Source organism: Delphinus delphis, chromosome 1 (genome assembly GCF_949987515.2).
Source record: "Delphinus delphis chromosome 1, mDelDel1.2, whole genome shotgun sequence".
Classification (NCBI taxonomy): domain Eukaryota; kingdom Metazoa; phylum Chordata; class Mammalia; order Artiodactyla; family Delphinidae; genus Delphinus; species Delphinus delphis.
The window spans coordinates 23,446,363-23,469,762 of NC_082683.1; the positions used below are offsets into that span (position 1 = coordinate 23,446,363).

At 48.9% G+C, this 23,400-nt stretch overlaps 1 pseudogene; it reads left to right on the top strand.

Moving 5' to 3' along the window:
- Positions 1 to 9,747: 9,747 nt before the first annotated feature.
- LOC132424100 (eukaryotic translation initiation factor 4E transporter-like) overlaps positions 9,748 to 23,400 on the top strand; it is a 52,896-nt pseudogene continuing 39,243 nt past the window's right edge.

Genomic DNA, 23,400 nt, shown 5'->3' on the forward strand with positions numbered 1-23,400 from the left:
GGCCCCCAGACCAGTGGGCTAAATATCTAAAAGTTATAAAGCAACTAACGAACTGTCAAATCAAATAAGTTTTTCCTCCTACCTCCTCAAACTCCTGAGCCCAGGAATGTAGGGAGCAGAGATAGCTGGCCCCTGACCCCTGACCCAGCCTGGACCAGCGCCTTCCCTTCCCTCCCTCAGCTCGGCCGCTCCACGGTCTCACGCACAGTGTGCGACACCCCAGCCCGCAGGCTCTGTCCGCACCTCCCCACCCACAGCTGCACTTCGGGGTTTAGGGGGTGCGTGCTGGCTCTGTGGGCCACCCTCGCGGGGGCAGACCCCAGAGGAGGCCACACGAGCCCTGGAAGCAGGTTTGGGTCAATCAGGAAGGGAGTTCTGGGGTTGGGGGACTGGAGCTTGTCCCTTGTCCCCCTAGTCCCTGAGGGGAGAGGCACAGCTGGAGGAGGCGGGAACAGGGACCCTAAATCATGGGGCCCAAGGCAGGATGCCCCTGCTCACATCTCAGTGTCACAGGATGGAATGCAGGGGCCGTGGTGGGGCTGAGGGACCAGGCGGGGCTGGTGGGGAGCGATGTCTGGCCGGATGGAGATGCTCAGGGCCTGAGATGGGGCAGGGATGGTGGATGTGGGGAGGGGACTACAGAAGTTAAAGGAGTTCAACTTGGCAGGACCTGATGGTCCCTGAGGTGTCAGGAGAGTCAGGGATGCCCCTTGTTTCTGATTTGGGTGAGTAGGAGCTGCGGGGGCAACACCAAGATGGGAACCATGGGGAGGACCAGGTTTGAGGGGAAAGGGAAGGATGAGACTTTGAACATGTCAAGGGGCAGGAGGCTGTGGGCAGGAGGCTGTGGGCCATGCAGGGGGCAGAGGCCACAGGAGACCCCATACAGGAAGGTCCTGGAGGTGGAACAGCCTGTTCAGCTCAACACCATATGTCCAGCACAAGGCCATGTGGTACATCAGGGACTCTCAATACGAATTATAGTTGCGGGGGTGGTGGCAGCAGATAGAAATCAGGGGCTGTTAGTCCATACACAGGGGATGGGCCCACAGGCGTGGCTGAGCTCACTCAGGGAGCGGGAGAAGAGAGGAGGGCCATGAGGGGAGCCAGGCACTGTCTTAGCTCAGGCTGCCACAGCAAAATGCCACCAGCTGGGAGATGTTAAACAGCAGTAATCAATTTGCTCTCAGTTCTGGAGGCTGGGAAATCTGAGATTGGGATGCCAGCATGGTGGGGTTCTGTTGAGAGCTCTCTTCCTGGCTTGCAGATCTCTGCCTACTTGCTGTGTCATAATGCAGAGTGAGAGAGAGAGAGAGAGAGAGAGAGAGAGAGAGGGAGAGAGAGCTCTCTGGTGTCCCTTAAAAGGGCACTGATCCCATCGTAAAGGCCCCCCCCCTCATGATCTCATCTAACCCTAATTACCTCCCAAAGGCCCCATCTCCAAATACCATCACACTGGAGGTTAGGAATTCAGCATATAAATGGGGGGGGGGGGCACAATTCAGTCCAAAGCGTTCCACCACTGGCCCCCAAATTCACGTCCTTCTTGAATGTAAACTACATTCATTCCATCCCAACAGGCTCCAAACTCTTAACTCCTTCCAGCATCAACTCTAAAGCCTGAAGTCCAAAGTCTTCTCTAAATATCACCTAAGTCACATATGGATGAGACTCGAGGTATGATTCATCTTGAGGCAACATTCCTCTCCAGCTGTGAACCTGTGAGAAGAGATAAGTGCATCTGAAATACAGTGATGAGACAGGCACAGGCTAGACATTCCCATTCCACTGGGCAGAAATAGGAAAGAAGGAAAGGGAGGCAGGTCCCAAGGAGTCCAAAACCTAGCAAGGCAGATTTCATGAGTTCTTAAGGCTCTAGAAGAATCCTCTCTGGTTCAGTGTTCTGCCCTCCAGGTCCATTGGGGTGGCAACATCACCCCCACGGCTCAACAGGGCAGCCCGATCCCTTTGTTGGACAGGGCACCAGGCAGTAAGCTCTCTGTGAGGGCCCCATCCCACCCTTTCAAGCCCAGGTGGAAGCAACCTTGCCTCCTGAGCCTGTGCACTCTGGCTGTACTAGGAGTGGCAGCCCTGATGATCCCTGAACTGCCTTTGGGGTCCTTGAAAGATAGTGCATGTTCACAGCTGCACTATCTATGGCCAGTCCCATAGAACTGAAGAGATCTGACAGCCTTCCTTCATCTCTTCTCACCTTCTCTGTCCCCTTTATTGCAGCTGGCAGTGTCTCCACTAGTGCGGTCCCATCTCCATGCCAGGCTTCTGCAGAGAAAGCTGATCAAGTCCACAAGTTCTCTGCAAAATAAGTTTCTTTCTCTCTCTCTCCCTCTCTCTCTATTTTTTTTTTTTTTTTCTATATGAAGAGTCTGAGAATCCTCCAAATCTTCAAGTTCTGGCTCCTTTTGGCCGAACAATTCCCTCTTCAATTCATCTCTTTCCTTTCTCATTTCACTCGAAGCAATCAGGGGAAACCAAGCTGCTCCTTCAACACTTTGCTTAGAAATCTCCTCAGCTGAATGCATGATTTCATCACTTGCAACTTCTGTCTTCCACAAAACACCAGAACAACAGTTCAGCCAAGTTCTTTGCCATTTTGCCTTCGCTCCAGCTTCCAATAACATGTTCCTGTTTCCTCCTGAGACCTCACCAGAATCTCCCTTAACATCCATATTTCTAGTGCACACCTCAACCCTCTTCTAACCTCTCCCCACTACCCAGTTCCAAAGCTGCTGCCACAATTTTAGGTATTTGTTACAGCAGTACCTCTTCTCAGTACTAAAACCTGTCTTCCTCAGCTCAGGCTGCCAGAACAAAATGCCACAGACTGTGGATGGGCTTAAACAACAGAAGTGAATTTCCTCACAGTTCTGGAGGTTGGAAGTCTGAGATCTGGGTGCCAGCATGGCAGGGTTCTGGTGAGAGCCCTCTTCTGGGCTGCAGACAGTGACTTCTCACTGTGTCCTCACTTGGAGGAGAGAAAGCAAGCTAGCTCTCTGGTGTCTTCTTATAAAGACATCAATCCCATCATGGGGCCTCCACCTCATGACCTCATCAAAACCTAATCACTTTCCAAAGGGCACAACTCCTAATACCATCCCATTGGGGGTGAGGGCTTCGACATATGAATTGGGTGGAGGGCACAATTCATTCCAGAGCAGGTACCAGTGTGTAAGAAAGAGGAGAGACAGAGGAGGGTCAGAGAGGTAAAAGGAGCTCTGGGAGATTGTGGAGAGCCCTTGGAGGGGCCTCAGAGGTGAGTCTAACATAGAGTGAGGGAAGAAGTCTCCTCCCCACAGTAGTAAGAGGTCAGACAGATAACTGTGGTGATCGTGGTTTAGACCAACTGTTCTGGAAACACTGAGAAGTAGAACATTGATTTCCACTGGGAGTTGAGGGAGCCTCACCAAGCTCAACTTTCAAACTTGGCCTGGAAGGTAGGGTGGGGATGGGGAGATGGGGCGGTGAGGGGGGAACAGGTGTGGAGGTGGGAAACGCAGGACATGGGACTGGAGCAGAGGGACCTGGTGAATCTGGGGTAAAGGTGCTGGATTTGGGCAAAGGGGATGGAAGAGAAGTAGTAGGGCTGGTGGGAATCAAGATGCAAGACTGGAAGAGGGAAGAGGGAGGGAGGGAAGAGGGCCAAGGAGATGTCTCAGACCTCAGACCACCTGCAGGGGCTGAGACAGGCTCCAGTGCTGTGGAATGGAGAGTGAATCTGGAGTCACAAAGCCTCAGGTTCCTACGAGCATTAGATGGGAGGAATAACACCACCACACTGTCTTGAAGCCTTAGGATCTTAGGAAGTCTTATCATCTTAGGGCAGCTGAATTATAGAATCTCAGAGATTTAGGTTTTTTGAATCACAGAAATTTTGAATCATAAGTTGCTTGAATGTCAAAATCCTGGCCAGTTCCCCTCCTGGTAATGATAATCCGCACTCCGTGTTCAGTGTTTTGCACATATTATGTACTTTTGTCTCCATAACAACCCCGGGAAGTGGAAACTTGTTTTGCCTGATTTCCAGATGAAGAAACCCAGGCTTGGTGAGTATAAGTCATTGCTGAAGGTCAGACACCTTGCAATCAACGTGACCAGGACTCAGCCCAGATCTCTTGACTTCTAAAGCCCATGCCCCAGCCTCTATGTTAGTTTGCCTCCTGTGAGGCTTTTCTGCTGAGTGCTCACCCATCCTCTGTACACCTCCAGTGACAGGGAGCTCATTACCCCTCCCCAGATCCACCCATCATTCCCAACTGTGGACACATCTCTCCTTCACAGGGCACACACTGTTTGGTCTTAAATCTGTACTGGGAAACGCCACAGAAGAAGACAACCTTCACCTGGGACTCTTGTAGGGAGAGAGAGCAGCTACCCGAGGTGGGTCAGTGCTCACACAGGAGTGGGGAGTCTTGGGTTAGGGTAGCCCCAGCTGCAGCCCCTCCCCCACCTCCATGAAAGAGAAGGGAATTTTTCCTGAGGGAGGGAATCAGTAGGAGACATTGGGAACAGGACCTCTCAAAGACAAATGAAGATGGAGCCCAGAACGTTGGGAAGGCCATGTGGTTGCAGGGGTGGAGGGGATGCAGAGCAGGGGGTGCACAACACAGAAATCCAATTTTACTCCAGAGGTCAGAGCATGGGACCCAATAAGATTGGAAATGTGTGCTGTGCCTTTATTTTCTCAGCTCTTCTCTCTGAAAACTTATTCTGCAAAATGTGCCTTGTGTCATCCATACTCCCAGATGGCTTTCTAAGTGAAGCCGTTTGTTAAGTGGGAGAAGAAAAAGGGGAGATTGATCAAGAGGGAAGAACAGGCAGAGCCACTGCAGGCCCCAGGGCAGGAGACATTGCAGGAACAGCGAGTGGGAGGGCCGGGCAGGGAGACGGGACTTGAGGCTCAGCTGAGTCACATGACCAGAGATCCACTGTATGCCCAGCTCTAGGTGAGCATTTTGGACTCACTGTCCCAGTACCTCCTCACACAACCTGTGTACCAGGCCCCATGACTCTCTTAGTCCGTTCAGGCTGCTATAACAATGTACGATAGACTGGGTGGCTTACAAACAACAGACATCTATTTCTCACAGTTCCGGAGGCTGCAAGTCCAAGATCAGAGTGCCAGCATGGTCATGTTCTGGTGAGAGCCCTCTTCTGGGTTGCAGACAGCCTCCTTATTGTATTCTCACATGGAGAAGAGAGAGTGAGCTAGCTTTCTGGTCTTCTTATGAGGGCACTAATCCCATTCATGAAGGTTCCACCCTCATGACCTAATTACTTCCCAATGGCCCCACCTCCAAATATCATCACATTGGAGATTAGATTTCAACATATAAATTTTGGAAATACACAATCATTCAGTCCATAATGATGACCATCCTCATTGTACAGATGAGAAGCTCAGAGAGGTGCAGATACTTGCCCACAGTCACACAGCAAGTGAGAGGCAGACTTAAGATTCAAGTTCAGTACTGTCTGACTCCATAGTCTTGGCTTATAGCCAGGCTATCACATAGCCTCAGGCTGACAGAGTCTGAGTCTCTGGGCAAGAGGTCCAGGTATCTGTATTTTTTAAAGCTCCATACCACCCTGGGACATTCTAATGCACAACCAAGGTTAGGAAACCCTGAGCTGCCCCAACTTCCTCACTGTCAAGATGGAGAAATCAAGATGCCCCCATAAGGGGCAGCACTTGCATAGGGTCACACTGCAGGTCAGAGGGTCTAGAACCCACACCCACACTCCAGTGAATGTTCGAGGTAAGTATTACGGAGCTGATCACTGGAGATGGATGAGGAGATAAGCTTGGCTGTGATCCCACATCACAGGCAGACCAGTGGGAGTGTCTGTGATGGATTCCGTTTCCACCTCAACTTTTGGAGGCCTCTTTTGTCCCCTCCTCCTTCTTCACTGCAGCCCACGCCCTCTAAGCCAGGCCTTGAGGAGCCATGATGGATCACCGCTCTCCTTAGCCGCAGATGGCTCCTCCACTGCCTGACGCCAGCTGCCCCAGCCCGGTGTCTACAGCAGGGGCTCAGTGAATGATTATGGATGAGAAGAAGGGAGTGTCTGGGGCTTCTGAGATAGGGATGTCACAGGAGAAAGCAGAGCAGCTTTCTCTCAAGGCAGCCCAACTCCAGGCCCTGCATGGTGTCCTTCCAAGCTTCAAATCAAATATGTTACACCAAATGAGGGGGCTCAAGAACATCTCAACCAATAAATAATACTGGGAAATGGCAGGCATCTCATACTCGCAAACAGGAGCTTTGTCTCTCCAGAGACAGAGGGCAAGTACCTGCACCTCTCTGAGCTTCTCATCTGTGCAATGAAGATGGTCATTGCTATGGACTGAATGTTTGTGTCCTCCCAAAATTTATATGTTGAAATCTAATCCCCAATGTGATGGTATTTAGAGATGAGGCTGTTGGGAGGTAATTAAGTCATGAGGGTGGAGCCCTCTTGAATAGGATTAGTGCCCTCATAAGAAGATCTGCCCCATTCCCCAGAGAGGCAGAGCAAGACAATGTGTGAGGCCACAGCCAGTGGCCATCAAGGTGGAGGAAGAAGAGGAGAATGCAGCAGGCTTGTTGCTGCTGACCAGGCCAGGAGCCTCAGAGCTCTCACGGTCTGAGCCACAGAGCTTCCTCCTCCCTGGGGTTTTCTAACCCAGAAAAGCCCTCGGAAACCCTGAGAGGCCCCATCTCCTTCATCACTCTCCCAAAGTTGAGTTAAGTCACTCCTGTCCCCATTCATTCATCACACATACCAAGGCCCACTGTGTGCCCGCCCTGCACCTGGGACACATCTGTGACCGAGGCAGCCCCGTCCCTGCCTTGTCACCTGGGGGTCACAATCGAACAGGGGAGACGGAAGCAGGTAAGTGCACAGGTGAGGAAGCACAGTTGTGCTGAGGGCTGTGCTTGGTGCTCACAGCTGCAGAGCAGGAAGTGGAGGGGAGACCCTGGGCAGAGGGGACAAGGGTGCAGAGGTCCCTGAGGTGGGGAGAGCTGGGGGTACTTCTCTGCAGAGGGAGGTCCTGGGTTCCCAGCTCAGAGCAGCCCCATCAGTGAGCCTGAAAGGATGCTCTGATCCCATTTCCTGTTTCTAAAACAGTGAGTTCTCTGCCCCAGGCTGCCCCTCACCCACACAAGTGGTACTGGCCCCTCCCAAGAGCCAGGCTGGCCCCGCCCACAAGGCGGCTGTGCCCTTCAGGCCCCTGTGCTTCCTCCCGCTGACCACTGCCCGCTGACCTTCTCCTTCTCCCCTTTCCCAGCCTCCCCTGCAGCCTGAGGTCCCCCACAAGACCCCCCACTCCTTTGGATGTTGAGGGTCCACTGGGGGTCCGTGGGGACTGCATTGTATTTGACACCATGTCAAAAGGCTGCTGGCATCTCCCAGGCCCCTTTGGGGACAGTGTCCTGGTCTGTAACTGGGCATCATAATCACCCCTCACAGGGCGGCCAGAGCTGGGGAAGGCGTGCGAATCCTGACACTGTGCTCTGCTAGGGAGGCCCAGGGAGCAGAAGGAATGTCACCTTGTGAACCCACAAGGACTTTGATGGGGACCCGAGGGGAAGACATCCTGTCCCATGAAGTCCTTCCTCAGGCAGAAAGGCCTCTACTCACCCGTCCTCTGGTCCCAGACACCAAGCCTCCCTGGACCGGGACTATGTAACTGGACTGTGGTCAGAGCCCAGGAGCATGTTCTGGAAGCCCTGGTAGCGGCAAGTTGAGTGGAGGCAGGGTAGACACAGCAGAGGGGGCGTGTGCTCCAGTCAAATCCATTTTCTCTCTAATGCTCGTCCTGATGCTGCCTCTGGTCCTGGGTGTGGACAGGCCATAACTGTGTACTGTGTAACTGTGTGGACAGGCCATAACTCCAGAGAACAGGGGTCAGCCAGGAATCCAACAGCCCTGGGGGCATCTGATCATACTGCTAAGAACCATAACCAACCATGTTGGACCCTGGGCCAGGCTCACGTTGGGCATCGTCTCTAGAATCCTCCAAAGCCTCTGGAGGAACACACTGTTATTGATCCCATTTTCGAGATGAGGAGACTGAGGCTCTGAGAGCTGCCATTGCCTGCTTTCCCCTCACCTCTGAGTGTACCCGCCAGCCACCAGATTTGCTGACCAGCACTGCCTCACTCAGGCTGCAGCCCCTCTGCTCGTGTTCAAGGATGACCTGTCCCATTTACAGAGTAGTTGCAGAGGCGAGTGTCAGCAGTGAAGGGGCACTGGGTCCTCCTGGACCAGCCTTGCTGAAGGCTCACATCAGCTCAGGGATGCATGGAGGAAATTGCTCCAAGGACAGCGAAGTGAAGGGAGGACCTATGAGCCTGGAGCAGGGTGACACTGCCCATGACCTACAATCAGGTGGAGGTCAGCCCTGCTGGGGTTGGGGGCTTGGGGACAGAAAGCTTTCAGCATGGACTCCGAGGACATCAACTACTGGGTTTGGAATGGATTCGAGCTAGTCCGATATTTAGAATTGTGAGGTCAGTCCGGAGGAGAAGGATGCCTGTGAGGGAAGCCAGCCAGAGGGAAGCTGAGCCCAGGGATGGAGCCTCAGGGACGGGTCGGGACACAGGGGCTTCAGCAACTGGGTCAGCCACATCTCACCCAAAGTGAGCCTCTCCCTTAGACTGTGTATTAATAATAACAACCAAAACGAACACTTCTTCAGCATTTACATGTGCTCAGTGCTATTCTAAGCACTTTATACACATGAATGTGTTAAATTCTCACAACTTTATGAACCAAGAAGCATCATTATTCCAATGTTACAGAGGGGGAGGCTGAGGCACAGAGAGGTTTAGCCACTTGCTTGGGGTCACACAGCTTCTGAGTGGCACAGCCAAGATTTAAATTCCAGGCTTACTGACTCCTCTACTGCACTGCAGTGAAATGCAGCAAGAAGTAAATAACTACATTGAAGCGAATGCTGGCAAAGGCTGGGATTGGGAGTATGACATGTTCAAATTGTCCTTTATAAAGTGTACTTTGGTAGCTCAGGCTTCAACAGATAGTCACTGGACACCTACTGGGTGTCAGGTCCTGTTCTGGGCACTAGAAGGGCTAGAGGGAGGGAGAACAGCTGGGGAGCTATTGCAACAGGTGCATAAGCGGAGACCCAGAGGAGGAGAGGGGCCAGGTCATGCACCCAGCAGGTGAAGGCAGGTGGGGCAGAACCAGCTCCTCTGACTCCCTGCCCGAGCTGCCCTCCCCAGGCTACCTCTGTCCTTGTTGTCAGGCTTCCAGACACCCGGGGATGTGATTCGATGATTGTGTAGCTGGGAAGAAGGCCAGGGCTGTGAGTGGTGCAGTGGGCACCCTTGGAGGGCATCCATCGGGACAACTTTCAGGAAGATGGTTGGATGACCAAGACCCCGAGTCTGAGAAACACGGCTGCTCTGGATGCCATGATTCTGCAGCAGGAACCTGTCCTGAGGATGCGGTCACGGACTCAGCACATGGGTCTCTGAATGTTCATCAAAGCCTGATGTGCATAAGAGAAAAGCCTGAAATCCTCCAAGTGTCTGGCAGGCGAGGATGGTGAGGTAAATTATGGTGCATCTAAATGAGGTAAATTGCGAAGCTATTAACATCATGCTTTTGAGGAATTTTCAGTGATGTGGGAAAATGCTGATGATAGAATGGTAAGAAAGAGAATTGACTACGGAGCATGTCCCAATTGCATAATATTTCAGTGTGTGCAGAGAGAAGGCAATGATGATGATGATGATGAAGAAGACAGTGTTGACAATGATGATGATCATGATGCTGATGGTGGTGGTGATGATGCTGATTGTGATGGTGGTGGTGGTGATGGTGAGGATGAAGGTTGCTATTTACTGAGCACTTGCTATGTCCCTGGCTTTCCTTCCATTAGCTTGTAACCACCCTGTGTGGTGAGAACCCTTATAGTCCTCATTTTACAGATGAGGAAAATGAGGCACAGAGAGGTTAAGTAACTTGCCAAAGGTCACACAGCTCACCAGGGCTTGAGCCCAGGTCTGGCAGCCTCCAAAACTCCCCTCTATACTCTCTACTACTGGCTGTATCTGCCAGGCTGGAAGCAGGGTGTGAGGAGGCCATGAAAGGAGTCCCAGGAGCTTTATGGAGGGGGGCTAGGGTAGTTACAGATCACTCCTCCTTTCAGAAGTTGGTGTCATTTTCTACCCCATTTACACAGTGACTCAGGACTTGCTCAAGAGAAGTGGTGATGGGGCTTGGACCAGGTCCACAGATTTTACCTCCCAAGCTCCTCCCTCTGTTGTGAGTGTCTGGATGGGTCTGGGGGGTGAGGCTCAGGCTTGGAGCAGCACGGTCAGAGGCTCAGTACTTCTGGGCTGCTCTGGGGCTGCGTGGATGATGCACAGAGCTCCCCTGTGATTTCATCTGCCCAGGCTCTCCAGTGGGCAGACCCAGTGACTCCACTCGGCTGAGTGTGTCCCTGCAGAGTCCTTGAGTTTATCCAGGTGTCTCCCCTACAGGCCATAGCAGTTGGAGCCAGGTCGGGACAGATGTTGGTGGTTGCCTGGTAACCCGCACTTTCGCATCCACCACCTTCAGAGAAAGACAAACACCAGAGCAGCAGGATCCGGGAACCATCACTCAAGAGCTCCTGGGATGCAGAAGCTGCCATTCCTTCCCTGATTCATGATGATTTATTGAATTATTTCCCTGAGCACTAATTTCTGCTAAACACTCCCACCCTCACCACATCACCTCAATACTCCCTGCATCTCCTGTGCCAAACCCAAGCCTCGCGGGAACTCAGCAGCAGGCAGACGAGTGGGCTCTCCACCCAGGACACGTGCACATTCACACACCAGAGGAGGAATTGCACGAGGCCACCTGGATTATCCTTCCCCCACTGAATATGCAAATACCTCATCGGCTGCTTGTGTTGATGGATCAAGATGTTCTCCCAAATGTGATGCAGCGGCCGAGCAGAGCAGACAAGTGAGGCTGCCCAGAAGGAGGAAGAAGGAACCAGGCATTCCTCCCTCTACCCCCACCCCTCACTGCCACTGCTCTGTGGTCCACACCTCCCTCATGGGGGTGCTCAGACCTGGAAGCTTTCATTCAGGTTGTGCTGATCTTTCGCCAGCGAGAGACTAGATGTCCAGGCTTCTTTCCCAACAGGATCTGGTGTGGCCAAACCCCCATCTTGTGGCTGTCAGCCCGGACCACGTGGGTTCACAGACTCTGGAAACAGGGGGAATATCCATTGACTCTGTGTGTGCATTTTTCCTTTACAGAATATATTTCCTTCCCATTCTCCACAGCCCCTGGTGCCTCAGGAATTAGTCAACCGTCCATATCCGCAGGTTCCACATCCATGGAGTCAACCAACCGTGCACTGGTCAAAAATATTTTTTAAAAAATTCTGGAAAGTTACAAAAAGCAAAACTTGAATTTGCTGTGCACCAGCCGCTATGTACATAGGATTTGCATTGTGTTTATAATGATTTGCATAGCATTTACATTGTATTAGGTATTATACGTAATCGAGAGATGATTTAAAGTGTCTGAGAGGATGTGCATAAGTCATATGCAAATAATACGCCATTTTATATAAGGACTTGAGCATTCTTGGATTTTGGTGTCTGCTAGGGCTGAGGGGGTCCTGGAGCTGATCCCCCTTGGATACTGGAGGGCAACTGTATTAGTCCCACTTACAAATGAGAACACTGAGTCACAAAGAAGTAAGCTGTTCCCAAATTAGTTAAGAAAACAGAGCCAAGCTCATGTTTGACGGACCCCAAATCACTGCCTCGACCTGAGAGAAGAATCCAAACTCTCTGGGAAGAGCAGACAGGAGGGGTGTACATGCGGGGCCAGGCAAAGGTTTTCCAAGCAAATCTACGTCCCAGCCAACGCCTGCATCTCCTCCCTCTAAAAGCCCTGAGATACCCTCCCTCCTGAAGCTGCCCATCCCACCGGCGACAACTCTGACGCTGTGAAAAACCCCTCCTTTCCCTGTGTTGAAATGCATTCACTCATTCATTCACTCGTTCATGTTGAGCACCTCCTGTGTGCCAGACACACTTCTCAGCCCCAAACACACAGCAGTGAACGTGGTAGACATGCCATGAAGGAGGAGAAAAGCAGCCAGTGAAAGGTGCTGGGGTGGAGTATTCATGCTGGGCCACTCTGGCCACCGCCACGGACCATCCATGCCTTTGTCTAAGCCCTGCTGCTCGGCTCACAAGCTAGGAGGCCACCACCCTCCGACTCCATAAGCTCGTCTGCTCCGAGAGTCTCAGCCACCTCCCAGGCTCCTCCAGCATCCCATGGGGTCTTGGCCAGCAGGTGGGCGCTACAGGGACTTCCGTTGGGCCACCGTGGCCACCACAAAGGGCAGCGTCTCTGTGGCTTCCTGCCAACCTGGGTTCTGCCTTCCCTTCCTGGGACCACAAGCTGAGCATTTGAAACTTAATTCATTTTGCAATTAAAAGGTGCTGAGGACAGGTGATCCAATTAATTTACATAAACATGTTCAGGAATAAGGTGTTCCAGCCTTCAGCGCATCCTTAAAGGGTTTCTGCTATTTCTCCACATGTCAATCTGGCTGCTCACACAGCTTGACAGAGAATTCTTCATTCCGCCTTCCTTTCTGGAGTCTCTCGTGTGGTTCACTGGGTCCTGCCTATGGTTCTAGTTAAGGAGTAACGTAATTTTCTCTGTTTTATTGACAAAGAGACAGAGGGTCAGGGAGGTGCAGTGACCCACCCAAGGTGCACAGCGAGGCTGGGGCAGAGGAGGGACTCCAATCTCCGGCTCCTCCAGTTCTGACCTCACTGCTCTTCCTGTCCCACCGTGCGTTTAGAAGTCAGAAAAGTCTGAGCTCAAAGACAGCATAAGTCCTTTCACCAAACAAAGCAGCCTGGTGTATCTAGCTCCCATTCTATGCCAGTTCCACACCAGGCCCTCAACTTGCATCACCGCATCCAACCTTCATAACAGCCTTCCCAGGGGGTGTCATGTTCCAGTTTTACGGATGAGGAAACTGAGGGTCAGAGAAGCTCAGTAACCTGGCTGAGCCTGCACAGCAGAGGGTTAGAGCCTTGGCCTCCTCTGGCTTCTGGGCAACGTGTTCTTCCCAGCACCTGCAGGTGCGGGTTAAGAAAAAGCCTTCTGAAATCACTGAGAGAGGGAAAATATGCCTTTATCCAAATAAGTGGAACAAACTTTTTGAACACAATGTGCCTGGAAACATTTTAACACTGTGTCTACAGGTCTATGCTGGGTACTTTGTCTTTTTTTTTCATTTGATCCTCACAACAGCCATTTAAGATACATGTTATCATTCCCATTTTACAGAGGAGAAAACTGAGATGCAGGGAAATCAATGAACGCACTCAGAATCAGAGAGCAAGCAAGTGAAGGAAGCAGAATTGGGACCCAGGTCTTCCCGATCCAACAGCTCCTTCAGCCCAGGGAAGTACCTGTTCTGTGGTTCCTGTGGTGACAGTGCACCCCCTCACTCACGGAGACCACCTCGTCCAGGGACAGGGGGAGGTGGGGAAGACAAGCCACAGCTTGTTGTGTATTCTTGATGCAGGCTCGGATCCTAGCACTGCTGCTTCCCAAGCATGTTGCCCGTGCAAGTTACCCACCTCTCTGGGTCTCTCAGCCAGTTTTCCTGGCTGTAAAATGGGTTCAGGAGAGGATCTTCTTGTAAATACAGGATGCTTTGGTAGAATGAGTGAGGAGGCAAAGTTCCGTCTCGGCCCTTGTTGGTTTTCTACATGGCACGTACCTCACTGCTTCACTCTTTCACTTAATTGTTTATCTGAGGGGTTTTTACCCCATCTTCTTCACCTAGACATGAGCCCCATGAAGGTAGGACCACATCTGTTGATTCACTTGTCTTCCCAGGTCTCAGCCTGGGGCCAGGCCCATAGTAGGTGCTCAATGAAATGTTGTGAATGAACGAGTGGATGTGTAAACTCCCTGGCACACAGTAGGTGCTCAGCCAGCAGTGGACATTTGTCTGTATTCTCTGAATCCCTCAGAAACCTGCACACACCCTTCCACTTGACTTTCACTTCCACTTGACCTTCCACTTGACTCTCCTGGCCTCTCTCCCTACCCTGTTTCCCCCTCACCCTCAGCAAGCCTCCTGCCCCACCCAGGGAGCATTTAAAAGCAGCCACAGGACACTGGCCAGTGTCCTTGAGTTTGTTTACAAGTTGCTGAAGTGAGTCCTGAGCACTGCAGAGGCCCCATTATCAGGCCATTCTTTACTCTTCTGGTGACCCCGCGTCCCAAGCTTACACAGCGGTCCTGGATAGAGCCTGGACTCGAGGTCTGGCCTGTCTAACATACTCCCATCTACCTGGACACAGCCACCTCCTTGTGGCCACACCTGGGGGCCTCCACTGCAGCCCACCCTTTTCCCCTGACAGTCCCTTCTCTTCTCCAAGAAGAACACCCAGGACCTTTACTTGGCACCCCATGCTCCCCCAGATCCCAACCTGGCTTCTTATCAATCCCCTCACACCCCATCCCTCTCTCCTATGTGCCCAATGTCCGGCTCCCTCTGGCTGTGTGGGGTCCTGAACTGAACACGTTCAGACTTTTATTCAGCATCCACTGTGTGGCCAGCACCTACACTTGAGTTGCCTACCCCTGAGGGAGCATCCTCCCCCTTATCCCTGAGGTGCCCAAAGTCTCAGAGTCTTGCAAGGTCTTCCCATTCCTCAAACACACCAAGCACATTTCTGCCTCAGGACCTTTGCACTTCCTGCTCCCTCCGTCTGGAAGTCTTTTCTCTCACATATATGAATGACTTGTATGTTGACTGGGTGTCTGGGCAAGATGATAATGTAGGTCCCTAAAAACCTATGATTCTGACATCTGACATTAGGTTTTATAGTTTAAGATTCTATTAAAGAGTCTAAAACCCAGTAACATAAGATTCTAACTTTTGATAATTTCCAGGTTCTAAGATGCTGAGATTCTCATGAATGACTCTGCCACTGGAGAAAAACCCATCAGAATCTCCCATCAGCTAGGAGTGGGTTTTCCCTCTTCCTGGGTTCCCCACTCAGCCCCGTAAGGCACCACGGGAATGTAGTTTCTGTGGCTGAGACACAGTAAATCTATTCTGCGTTTTTAGCACCATATGCTCACCTTGTCTCATAGTTTGGTCTTCTGCATAAATATTAGAAGATGATGAATCTTTGCAGATTTTCTGTGTGTAGAGGACCTACGTCTTCCGGGAAAGGATGTTGATGCCAGGAACTGTTCTTGCACTCACTGCAAGGCAGACTGGTGCTAGGCCACAACGAGCCCAGAAGAGGGACAAGCGTTCCTGTTTTTGCAGAAGGGACTAAGCAGGGCCCTTTGTCTGCAGAGGCTACAGGCTGTGGTGGGGAGACGCCAGCAGGGCACTTCCCTTCAGGTTGGGGCCGTACATTTTGAAAGCAAAGAACCAGCTTGCGTTGGAGATATTACTTCCCCATTTTAAAGAAGAGAAAACCGTAACCCAGACAGCTTTTGCAAGTTGCCCGGAGCTGCAGACATAGCTAGAAGATAGCAGTTAGGTAAATTTTAACCCCTCTCCAGGCTGTAAAGCTCATCTAGAGGGAGTTCAGGAGAAGCCATTCAGAAGCTGAAGCTGTAAATGTGCCCACTCCCCTCATCAATGCCAATTACACCTTCCTACAGACACTCTTCTTTATGTCACATAAGCACATCATTCCCATTTAATCAATCCGTAATGTTAATTAAACGTGGGTTGATTATCAAGGGATGCATTTAGGCACCATGTAATTAACTCACAATAACACAGGAGGCAAACATGGGATCTCATGAATACAGTAACCTTGCAAGCATCATGTGAAGCTCTTCTTTGCAGCCCTTGCACTTTGAGCCTTAAACACTATTGCCCAGTTCTTATCTATCAGCAAACCATACAAAATTGATGGAAAATTTAACTTAATTGCCCACAGTGAGAGGTGAGTTTGACTTAGGCCAAGGGTTCTGTGGTGCGGCTTAGGTGAGCCTGGAATGAGGAAGAACTCTGTAAAGGAAGCACCAGCCACACAGAACCCTCTGGGGTCATTGTACCACAAATGGCGCTCATGGGATCTCCATCCCAGCCAGAGTTCAGGCCATCCTTGCTCACCTGCTCATCTGCACTGTGGCCCCAGCTTGCCATCTTGCTGGCTCCAATCTGCCCTCTGCTCTAGCCACATGATTGTTATAAAATCATAACCTCCTGAAGACCTGCCATGGCTCTCTATTCCCTAAAAATGCCTTTGCCTGGCATTCAAGCCCTTCACGATGAGGACTCACCCCTCTCTCCATCCCTTCTCCCTTCTCATACCACACTTGGCTCTGGCCACACTGAGTTATTGTCCCAATTTCCTGCACTGAGGTCTGCCAGGCCTACAGGCTTTTGCTCGTCTCTGCTCTTTTGCCCTCCCCTTGTCATTCCCCTGGCCAGTTCATGTTCACCATTAAACCCAACTTGCTTTACCTCCTCCAGGAAGCCTTCCCAGATAACCCCAAACTGTTCCTTCTTTTAGGACTTGAATCAGTTATCTATTACCACGGTTAGATTGCCTAACACAAATCATAGAACCTCATTGACTAATGTCAAACACATTTCTGCTCACTTCTTTGGGATCAGCTGTGGGTTGGCTAGGTAGCCCTGATGATCTTGGCTGACTCACAAAAAAGCCTAGGGGAGAGGTGTTCATGGTTGTTGGCTGATCAATGTAGGCTGACCTTGACTGGGGTGACCAGAGCAACCTGGCTCTGCTCCACATGTCTCTCATCCTCTAGAAGGTCAGTCCAGGCATGCTCTCATAGCAATGGTAGAGACGCAAGAGGCAGCCTCAGCACACAGCCTGGATCTGTATCACAGTAGCTTTCACATCTGCTGGCATCCCCCTGCCAAAAGCAAGCCATATGGGGGAGCCATATGCTTTCTCTCACGGGATGGGACAGGCGCCCATCCACAGTGGAAGGGCGCTACAAAGTTACATGGCAAAGGGTGCTGAGGCAGAGAAGGAATGAGGAACGGGGGCCAGCAACACACTCTACCACGGAGCATTGTGCAGGCGTCTTTCAGAGCTCTCAAGACACTGCAAAGTAGCGACATCTTAAATTTTTTTAAACAGCTTCACCGCAGTACGGTTGACATACAACAAACTGTGCATATTTCATGCATCAATTTTGATGAATTTGACATATGTATATACCCATGAAATCACCACCATAATCAAGATACTAAACATGCCTGTCTTAATCCTTTTGCGCTGCTATAACAAAAATACCACAGACAAGTGGTTTTGACAACAAACATTTATTTCTCACCTTCTGGAGACTGGACAGTCCAAGATGAAGATGCTGTGGGATTGGTGTCTTGTGAGGCCCCACTTCCTGGTTCATAGACACTGTCTTCTCATTGCTGTGTCCTCGTGTGGCAGAAGGGAGAAGGAGTTCCCTGGGGCCTCTTTTTTTCCTTCCAGTTTTATTGAGATATAATTGACTTACAGCACTGTATAAGTTTAAGAGGTACAGCATAATGATTTGATTTACATACATCATGATGTGATTATCACAATAAGTTTAATGAACATCCATCATCTCGTATAGATACATTAAAGAAATAGAAAAAATGTTTCCTTGTGATGAGAACTCTTGGGTTTTACTCTCTTTACAACTTTCACATATAACATACAGCAGTCTTAATTATATTTATTATGTTGTACATTACATCTCCAGTATTTATTTATCTTATAACTGGAAGTTTGTGCCTTTTGTCTGCCATCTTCCAATTCTCACCCTCCGCCTCTGGTAACCATAAATCTGGTCTCTTTTTCTATGAGTTTGTTTCTTTTTGAAGTATAATTGACCTACAATAATATGTTTGTTCCTGTTACACAACATAGTGACTTGTATTTCTATACATTTCAAACTGATCACCATGATGAGTCTAGTTACATGTTACCACACAAAGATATTACACAATTATTAAATATATTCCCTACACTGTATATTTCATGCCTATAACATTTATTTTGCAACTGGAAGTTTGTACCTCTTAATCTCCCTCCCCCATTTATTTCCTCCCCCAACCCTCTTCTCCTCTGGCAATCACCTGTTTGTTCTCTGTATCTATAACAGTTTCTGTCGTTATATTTGTTCATTTGGTTTGTATTTTAGATTTCACATATAAGTGAAATCATACAGTATTTAGCTTTCTCAGTCTGACTTATTTGACTTAGCATAATACCCTCTAGGTCCATCTGTATTGTCGCAAATGGCAAGATTTCATTCTTTTTTACGGCTGAGTGATATTCCACTGTCTATATATATGTCACATCTTCTTTATCAACTCATTGGCTAATGGGCACTTGGGTAGCTTACATATCCTGGCTACTGCAATTAATGTTGCAATGAGCATAGTGGTGTATATGTCTTTTCAAATTAGTGTTTTTATTTTCTTCAGATAAATACCCAGGAGTGGGATTGCTGGACCACATGGTAGCTCCATTTTTAATTTTTTAAGGAAACTCCAAACTATTTTCCATAGTGGCTGCATCAATTTACATTCCCATCAATGGTGCATGAGGGTTCCCTTTTTTCCACATCCTTGCCAACACTTTTTATCTGTTGTCTTTTTGATAACAGACATTCTAACAGGTGTGAAGTGATACTTCATTTCATTGTGGTTTTGATTTACCTCAAAATTCATGAATAACAATGATTAGTGATGTTGAGCATATTTTCATGTGCCTGTTGAATACCTGTATGTCTTCTTTGGAAAAAAAATATCTATTTCTCTGCCCATTTTTTAATTGGGTTGTTCCTTTCTTTGATGTTGAGTTGTGTGAGTTCTTTAAATATTTTGGACATTAACCCCTTGTTGGATACATTGTTTGCAAATTCTTCTCTCATTCAGTAAGTGGACTTTTCATTTTGCTGATAGTTTTCTTCCCTGTGTGGAAGCTTTTTAGTTTGATGTAGTCCCATTTGATTATTTTTGCTTTTGTTTCCCTTGACCAAGAAGAAATTTGCAAAAAAATATTACTAAGACCAATGTCAAAGAGCTCACTGCCTAAGTTTTCTTCTAGAAGATTTATGGCTTTAGGTCTTACATTTAGGCCTTTAATCCATTTTTTTAAATTTATTTTTGTACATGGTGTGAAAGAATAGTCCAGTTTGATTCCTTTTCATGTAACTGTTCAGTTTTCCCAACACAATTTATTGAAGAGGCTGTCTTTTCCCCATTGTGTATATATATTTTTTTTTTTTTTTTTTTTTTTTTTTTTTTTTTGCGGTACACGGGCCTCTCACTGTTATGGCTTCTCCTGTTGCGGAGCATAGGCTCCGGACGTGCAGGCCCAGCGGCCATGGCTCACATGCTCAGCCACTCCGTGGTATATGGGATCATCCCGGACCGGGGCACGAACCCGTGTCCCCTGCATCGGCAGGCGGACTCCGAACCACTGCGCCACCAGGGATGCCCCTTCCCATTGTATATTCTTGTCAAAAAATTAATCAACCATGTAAGTGTGTGTTCTTTTCTGGGCTCTTTATTCTGTTCCATTGATCTATGTGTCTGTTTTGGGGCCAATACCATGCTGTTTTAGTGACTGTAGCTTTGTAGTATAGTTCAATATCAGGGTGTGTGATACTTCCAGCTTTGTTCTTCTTTCTTAAGATTGTTTTGGTTATTCAGGGTATTTTGTGTTTCCATACACATTTAGAATTATTTGTTGATTTGAATTTTTAGTCCATTTACATTTAAATTAATTATTGATAGGTATGTACTTATTGCCATTTTGTTAATTGTTTTGGGTTGTTTTTTTTAAACATCTTTATTGGACTATAATTGCTTTACAATGGCATTATATTTCTGCTTTATAACAAACTGAATCAGCTATACATATATATATATATATCCCCATATCTCCTTCCTCTTTTTTTCCCTTCTTCTTTTGTTCTCTTCCCTTGTGATTTAGTGACTGTCTTTAGTGTTATGTTTGGATTCCTTTTTTTTTTTTCTTTCTTTTGGCTGTGCCCTGTGCAGGGACCTTAATTCCCTGAACAGGGATTGAACCCAGGCCCTCAGCAATGAAAGTGCAGAGTCCTAAGCACTGGACCACCGGGGAATTCCTGATCCATTCTCTCTTTTTGTGTGTGTATCTATTACAGATTTTTGTTTGCCAAATGCATTTTAACAACTTAATTTTATTCACCACCCCGACATGTTTACTGTTTTTGACATTATATTTTACATCTCTTTGTTTTGTGTATCCCTTAATTACTTATTTTGGATATAGATGATTTTACTACTTTTGTCTTTTAATCTTCCTACTAGATATGTATGTAGATGATTTACTCCCTTTACTGCATATTTGCCTTTACCAAGGAGATTTTTCCTTTTGCAATTTTCGTGTTTCTTTTTGTGGTCTTTTTCACTTAGAGAAGTTCCTTTAACATTTCTTGTAAAGTTGGTTTGGTAGTGCCGAACTCTTTTAGCTTTTGCTTATCTGTAAAACTTTTGATTTCTCCATCAAATCTCAGTGAAAGCCTTACTGGGTAGAGTATTCTTGGTTGTAGGTGTTTTTCCTTTCATTACTTTAAATATATCATGCCACTCCTTTCTGGCCTGCAGAATTTCCACTGAAAAATCAGCTGGTAGCCTATGGGAGTTCTTTTGTATGTAACCTGTTGTTTTCCCCTTTTTGCTTTTAAAGTTCTCTTTTTAGCTTTAATTTTTGCCATTTTAATTACAATGTGTCTTGGTATGGTCCCCTTTGGGTTGATCCTGTTTGGGACTCTCTGTGCTTCCTGAGCCTGGATGTCTTTTTCCTTTCTCAGGTTAGGCAAATTATCAGCTATTATATTTTCAAATATGTTCTTGGCCCCTTTCTCTCACTCTTCTCCTTCTGGGACCCCTATATGTAAATGTTAATATGTTTGATGTTGTCCCAGAAGTCTCTTATACTGTCCTCGTTTCCTTCCCCCCCCCCCTTTTTTTCTGTTCTGCTTCAGTGATTTCTACTACACTGTCTTCCAGTTCACTGATTCATCCCACTGTATCATCTAACCTACTGTTAAATCCTTTTAAGGTATTATTCATTTCAGTTATTGTACTCTTCATCTTTATTTGGTTCTTCTTTGTATTTCCTAATTTTTTGTTAAAAAGTTCTAACTTCTCACTCTGTTCATTCAATCTTCTCCTGAGTTCTCTGAACATCTTTACAATCACTACCTTGAACTTTTCTTTGGGTTGCCTATCTCCACTTCCCTTAGTTCTTCTTCTGGGGTTTTATCTTGTTCCTTCATTTGGAATATATTTCTGTGTTGTCTCATTTTGCCTAATTTGCTGTTTTTATTTCTATGTATTCAGTATGTTGGTTATGTTTCCCAACCTTGGAGAAGTAGCCTTTTGTAGGCGATATCCTATGCATCCCAACAGTGCACTCCCCTTTGGTCACCAGAGCTATATGTTCCAGATGTGCCTCTATATGGACTGTTTGGGTTCTTTTGTTGTGGAAGGCTGACTACTATGGGTGGTATGGTAGATGTGGCTGGCTCCTGGTCTAGTTGGTTGCCAGGCTCTGACTTGTGTGGAGGCTGCCACCTGCTGGTTTGTTGGTCTAAGTCACCAGGTGGCTGGCTGTGGAGTCACAGCAGGTCCTGGGGCTAGTGCTGGCCCACTGGTGGGCAGAACCAGGTTCTTGAGTGGGTAGTTGGACCAGGGTTCCCATATCTGGAGTCAGTCTGCTGGCAATCAGGGCCAGTTCCTGACGTGGCTGGCTGTGGGATCTGGGGTGTCCCAAATCTGGTGTTGGCCTTCTAGTGAAAGGGGTGGATCCTGGTGTGTCTGGCTGAGGGGTCAAATGTGTCACAGAGTTGGTGTTGGCTTGTTACTGAGTGAGGCTGGGGCCCAGAGGGTCCAGGGCTAATGTCAGCTTGTTTGTGAGTGGGGCCTGGGTCCAGGGGATTCCCAGGGCTAGTGCTGGCTCACTGATCGGTGGAAGCAGGTCTCAGGGTTTCTGGCTACAGGCTTCCCAGTGGTCCTGGAGCTATTATTGGCCAACTGGTTGGCTGGGCCATTTTCTGACCTGGCTGGCTGGGGAAGTAGGGGGTCCAGGGTGTCCCTAAGGTGGTATTAGCCCCCTAGTGTGTGGGGCTGCATCCTGGGGTTTCTGGCTGAGGAGCTCAGGTGGTCCTGGAGCTGGAGCCAGGCTGCTGGTGTGTAGACTGGTTCTTGACATGGTAGGCTATGGGGCTGTGGTGGTCCTGGGGCTGTTGGCCACCTGCTGGTGGGGGTGGCTGGGGCTCAGGTGTATCCTGGGGCTGGTGTCTATTCTCTGGTGGGTGAAGCTGAGTTCTGGAGCTAGTGCCGGCTCACTGGTGGGTGGATCCAGGTCCTAGGGTCTCTGGCTGCAGGGCCCTGGTTGTCCTGGAGTTGGTATGTTGGCCCACTGGTGGGCAGGGCTGGGTCCCAGGGTGTCCTTGGGCTGGTGCCTACACACTGGTGAGTGAAGCTAGTCCCACAGCTAGTGCAGGTCAACTGGTGGGTGGAGCTGAGTCCCAGGGTGTCTGGCTGCAGGGCCCTGGGGGTTCTGGGGCTAATGCCTGTGCACTGGTGTATAGGGCTTGGTTCTGGACCCTCTCTTGGACAGGGCAAGGTCCCACGGTGGCTCTGGGCTCAGGGGGTCTTAAGTCATCAAGCCTGCTGGAGAATGGGGCTATGTCTCCATCCAGCTACTTGCTTGACCTGAGGCATTCCAGTACTGGTGCCAACAGGCTGGTAGGCAGGACCAGGTCCCAGCATTAATAAACTAGATGGAAGATTCCAAAACGGCACTTGACAACACCAGTGTGGTAAGAATGAGCTCCCCAAAATAGCTGCCATCAGCGTCTGTGTCTCCAGGGTGAGCTCCAATTGTCTCCTGCCTCTGTGGGAGACTCTCCAAGATTAGCAGGTAAGTCTGACCCTGGCTCCTTTAAAATTACTCTTCTACCCTGTGTTCTGGAGTGTGTGAGATTTTGTGTGGAGTCTCTGTTTACCACAGCCCTCTGACTCTCCATAAAGTAAGACTTGCTGGCCCCAAAGCCAAATGTTCTAGGGGCTCTTCTGCCCAGTGCAGGACCCCAAGGCAAGGGAGTCCAATGTGGGACTTGGACCACTTGCTCCTTGGGGAGAACCTCTGCAATTGTACTTATCCCCCCACTTGTGAGTCTTGATATGAATCTTGATTACCTTGTCTCTGCCCCTCCTACCTAGCTCATTGTGGTTCCTTCTTTTTTTTTTTTTTTTTTTTGCAGTACGCGGGCCTCTCACTGTTGAGGCCTCTCCCGTTGTGGAGCACAGGCTCCAGACGCACAGTCTCAGCA